This window comes from Mandrillus leucophaeus, unplaced genomic scaffold (assembly GCF_000951045.1).
Source record: "Mandrillus leucophaeus isolate KB7577 unplaced genomic scaffold, Mleu.le_1.0 Scaffold420, whole genome shotgun sequence".
NCBI lineage: Eukaryota > Metazoa > Chordata > Mammalia > Primates > Cercopithecidae > Mandrillus > Mandrillus leucophaeus.
In genome coordinates this window covers 44,213-49,998 of record NW_012104477.1, presented here as the reverse complement: position 1 = coordinate 49,998, position 5,786 = coordinate 44,213, and the positions used below count along the sequence as shown (strand labels likewise).

The 5,786-nt window shown below is 40.3% G+C and overlaps 1 protein-coding gene across 2 annotated transcripts in view; it reads right to left on the bottom strand.

The window, feature by feature from the left end:
* TSG101 (tumor susceptibility 101) overlaps positions 1-5,786 on the bottom strand; it is a 64,410-nt gene that overhangs the window by 27,050 nt on the left and 31,574 nt on the right. The window lies entirely within an intron of this gene.

Genomic DNA, 5,786 nt, shown 5'->3' with positions numbered 1-5,786 from the left:
TCCTCATTCCCCTAGAGTTTTCAAAACACTATGTAAACTGAGGTTGAAGATATCTATAGCACTCTGGTAAAAGGACTCTACACAGATCAAACAAACCTGGAGATTCTGGCACAAGCAAAGTATAGTTGAGAGTACACCCTCCAAGGGACTTCATAAAGAGGCCAATTAGTCCACTGACATTCCTCACACATAAATTCGTAACATGTGGAAGTATCACTGAGTGGAACACCATTCTTTTCTGGGTACCGTACTATATACTGACATTCTTGAACATTTGGTAAATTTTAAATCTTTCTTAGTTCAGATTACACCATAAAATTAAAATCCAGGCCGGGCGAGGTGGCTCATGCCTGTAATCCCAGCACTTTGGGAGGCCGAGGCAGATGGATCACCTGAGGTTAGGAGTTTGACTAGCCTGGCTAACATGGTGAAACTCCGTCTCTACTAAAAATGCAAAAATTAGTGGGTGTGGTGGTACACGCCTGTAGTGTCAGCTACTCAGGAGGCTGAGGCAGGAGAATCGCTTGAACCCAAGAGGCAGAGATTGCAGTGAGCCAAGATCACGCCACTGCACTCCAGCCTGGGTGGCAGAGCAAAGCTCTGTCTCTAAAATAAAACAGAATAAAATCTACAGAGTGAAACTGCTAAGTTTCAAAAAGAACAAGGGAGCCTGGTGCAGTAGCTCACATCTGTAATCCGGGAGGTCAACGTGGGCGCATCACTTGAATCCAGGAGTTCAAGGCCAGCCCGGGCAATACAAAAATTAGTCAGGCATGGTGGTGTGTGTCTACAGTCGTAGCTACACAAGAGGCTGAGGTGGGAGGATCACTTGAGCCCAGGAGATGGAGGTTGCAGTGGGCAGACAGCACTACTGCACTCCAGCCTGAGCAACAGAGCAAGATCCTGTATCAAAAAACAAGGACAGGCCAGGTGTGGTGGCTCAGGACTATAATACTAGCACTTTGGGGGCTGAGGCAGCCGGTGAGGTCAGGAGTTGGAGTTGGAGATCAGCCTAGCCAACATGGTAAAACCCTGTCTCTACTAAAAATATAAAAATTAGCCAGGTGTGGTGGTATGCTCCTGTAATCCCAGCTTCTCAGGAGGCTGAGGCAGGAGAACTGCTTGAACCTGAGAGGTGGAGGTTGCAGTGAGCCAAGATCGCGCCACCGCACTCCAGCCTTGGCAACAGAGCAAGATCCTGTCTCAAAAACAATAACAAAAAAACCAAAAACAAACAAACAAACAAAAAATAAGGATAAATAACCATATTCATTCTTTCTCATGGCCTCGGTAACAGAGTAACAGCCCAAATTCTGACCACTGATAAACAGAAAACGTGACTGTGGATTCTAATATCTAAATGATACTTTTATGTTTCTGCTTTCCTTTAATGTAAGTCTAAAGTTCAACAGACTACTAAAAGTTCAACAACTACTGAAACATGAAAAAAATCAAGTAGGCAAAGATCAAAGGGTAGAAAAATAATATATATTAAAGGATATCTTAGATTATCATAATTTGTCTCTAGCCTATATGCCTAAGACAGTACTCTTGAAAATGCACAGCAAAATATTAGTTGATTTGATTACCTGTTCAAAAATCATAAACATGAGATCTGATTCCACACATACCATTTTCCACACATTTCCTATTCTTTGGATATATGGAAATAATCTAAGCTATAAAAAATGCTTCATATCTAATGTACTGAAACAAGTTAACATAAAAAGATATTTATAAACTAAGGTTCTCTACGAATCAAAAGGATTATACTATTATCTCAACGAGAAACAGGGTGACAAATAGCACTATTCCTATTTTATTGATAATGCCTGAACCAAAACAGAGAGCTTCACCAGATTTAGTGTGCTTTGCTTATGGATTAAAGACCTTTTATCATTTAGGTTTCTAACACCAAACATTTTATTATATTGCAGTTACATTAATGACAAATACATTTTAATAAATCAAAACCACACAACTGGAACCTGAATAGTGTGTATCAATGAGAAAAACAGTGGAAATAATGCTTTTTGGGGTAGGGGACAACATCTACATCAGACCTCAGGATGGTTACAAGTTATCAGAAAATATAACAGAAAAATAAACTTCACAAGATTCTGTATTCATTCAGGAACTCAGCAAATCTCTTTAATGGTGAACTTCTATATACCAAGCCCTCTTCTGGATGTTGAATGTGTGGGTAGGGGGTTGGAGGGGTGATTGGTGGTGGTGGCAGCAAATTGGTAAGGATAGGCCTGGCTGATCCATGCACAGGAAATAGGCCGCGGGCAAATCCTAAGACAGACCAGTAGGAGATGAGGTCAGAAAAGTAATGGGGAAGAAGGCAGGATCATGTACGGCCTTCTGGGCCCAAGAACTTTGGACTGAACTCTGAGTGAAACAGGAAGTCGCCTGAAGGTTTTGAGCAGAGGAGTAATACGATTTATTTATATTTTATTAGGATCACTCTAGCTGCTGTGCAAAAAAGAGAGATGTAGGGGGACAAGGAGAGAAGCAGAGAAATCTTGTGGAAGGCTTTTGAATTAAATTAGATGAGACATAAAGGTAACCTGGATCAGCACGGGATATGATCAGATTCTAGATATATTTTGAAGACAAGAGGATTTCCTGATGAGGAGAGTCAAGGATGACTCCGAAGAGTACAGAGTAGGTAACAATGGAGACGGAGATGGGGCAGGTGTTAGAAAGATTGAGAATTCGGTTTTGGTTGTGTTGAGTTTGAGATGACTATTAAGAATCCAAGGGGAGATACTGAAAAGGCAGTTGGATATAAGAAGCTGGAGTTCAAGAGAGAGGTATAGGTTAGACACGTAAATTTGAGAACTGGGGGCACAGAGATGGTATTTAAAGCTATGAGACTGGTGGAAATTATCAGGAGACTGAGACTACACAGTGCCGAGGACTAACCTGGGGTCACACCAATGTTAAGAAAAACGGAAGAACTTGCAGAGGAGACTAAGTATGAGTACCTATGAGAGAGGAAGAAAATCAAGTGAGCATGGTGTTTTGGAAAATGAGAGGAAAGTATATCAAGGAGGAAATAACCAACTGTGTGAAATGCTGCTGATAGGACAAGATGAGGATAGTAACTCTCCATTGGATGTAACCTCAAAAAGGTTATTGGTAATCATGACCAGTTTTAGCAAAATGGTATGAGAAAAAGTCCAAAAGGAGGAGGTTTAAAAGAGAAAGGGAGAAGAGGTATTGAAGATAACAAAGACAGTTGTTTCAAGGAGTTATTCAGAGAAGAATAAAGATACCCAATAGTGGTGGCAGGAAAAGTGGAATACAGAAGAGGATTCTTTTTTAAATTTTTTTTTCCCCCAGATGGAGTTCCGCTCCATTGCCCAGGCTGGAGTGTAGTTGCCTGATCTGAGCTCACTGCAACCTCTGCCTCCAGGGTTCAAGCAATTCTCCTGCCTCAGCTTCTTGAATAGCTAGGATTATAGGCATGCACCACCACGCCTGGCTAATATTTTGTATTTTAAGTAGAGACGGGGTTTCACCATGTTGGCCAGGCTGGTCTCAACTCCTGACCCATGATCCGCCCACCTTGGCCTCCCAAAGTGCTGGGATTACAGGCATGAGCCACTGTGCCTGGCCTAAAAAAATTGTTTAGATACATAATATTTGTACATATTTATGTGGGTAACATGATATTTTATTGCCTGCACAGAATGTAATGACCAAGTGAGGGTATTTAGGGTATCCATCACCTTGAGTATTTATCACTTCCATGTGGTGGGAACATTTTAAGCCTTCTAGCTATTTTGAAATAGACAATACATTGTTAACTATAGTCACTCTACTTTGCTAACAAACATTAGAACTTATTCCTTCTATCTAACTGTATGTTTGTACTCATTAAACAACCTTTCTTCATAAGCCCTATCCCACCCACACACACTTCTTAAGTCTCTGGTGTCTATCATTCTACTGTCTACCTCCAGGAGATCAAGTTTTTTAGCTCCCACACGAGAACATTTGATATTTGTCTTTCTGTGCCTAGATTATTTCCAATTCCATCCATGTTGCTACAATGACATGTTTTCATTCTTTTTTAATGGCTGAATAGTATTCCATTGTGTACATATACCTCATTGTCCTTATCCATTCATCTGCTGATAAATACTTAGGTTCACTCCATATTTTAGCTAGCATGAATACTGTTGCTATAATAATGGGAGTACAGGTATTCCTTTAATATACTGATTTCCTTTCCTTTGGATAAATACCCAGGAGTGGGATTGCTGAACTGTCTGGTAGTTCTAATTTTAGTTTTTTTACAAATCGCCATACTGTTTTCCATGGTGGCTTTAATTTACATTCCCACCAACACTGTATGTCACCTTTTCTTCTCATCCTCACTAGCATTTGTTATTTTTCATTTTTTTGTCTTTTTAATAACGGCCATTCAAACTCTCAGGAGATTATATTTCTTTGTAGTTTTTATCTGCATTTTCCTGATGATGAGTGATATTGAGGATTTTTTCATATACCTGTTGGCCATTTGTATATCTTCCTTTAAGAAATGTCTATTCATGTTCCTTGCCCACCTTTTAATGGTTTTTTGTTTTACTGTTGAGTGGTTTGAATACCTTGCATATTTATTAGTCCCTTGTCAGATGGGTACTTTGCAAATATTTTCTCCCACTCAACAGGTTGTCTCTTTACTTTGTTGACTATCTCCTTTGTTGTGTAGAAGCTTTTTTTTTGAAACAAGGTCTCGCTCTGTTGCCCAGGGTGGAGTGCAGTGGCACAATCTCGGCTCACTGCAACCTCCACCGCCTAGGTTCAAGTGATTCGCTTGCCTCAGCCTCCCGAGTAGCTGGGATTACATAGGTGTACCACCACGCCCAGATTTTTGCATTTTTAGTTTTTAGGAGAGACAGGGTTTTACCATGTTGACCAGGCTGGTTTTGAACCCCTCACCTCAAATGATTCACCCGCCTCGGCCTCCCAAAGTGCTGGGATTACAGGCGTGAGCCACTGCACCTGGCCCAGAAACTTTTTAATTTAGTATCATCTCAGTAGTCTATTTTTGTTGACTTTGCTTTTGAGATATTAACTATAAAATGGTTGTCTAGGCCAATGTCCTGAAGGGTTTCCCCTATGTCTTCTTCTAGTAGTTTTATAGTTTGGGTCTTACATTAAGTCATTAATCCATCTCAAGTTGATTTCTGTATGTAGTGCAAGATAGGGGTCCAGTTTCATTCTTCTGCATATGGATATCCAGTTTTCCCACCATTTATGGACAATGATGTCTTTTTCCCAATGTATGTTCTCGGCACCTTTGCTGAAAATCAGTTGGCTGTAAATATGTGGATTTATTTCTAGGTTCTTTATTCTGTTCCATTGGTCTGCTTCTGTTTTTATACCAATACCATGCTGTTTTGGTTACTATAACCTTGTAATGTATTTTGAAGTCAGGTAGTATAATGCTTCCAGCTTTGTTCTTTTAGCTCAAGATCACTTTGGCTATTTGCCTTCTTTTTTGGTTCCACATAAATTTTGTGATAGCTTTTTCTATTTCTATGAACAATGACATTGGTATTTCAATAGAGATTGCACTGAATCTGCAGACTGCTTTGGGTAATACAGTCATTTTTACAATATTAATTCTTCATGGGCATGAGATGTTTTTCCATTTGTTTGTCTGAAGAGGAGGACTCTTTTTTTTTTTTTTTTGAGACGGAGTCTCGCTCTGTCGCCCAGGCTGGAGTGCAGTGGCCGGATCTCAGCTCACTGCAAGCTCCGCCTCC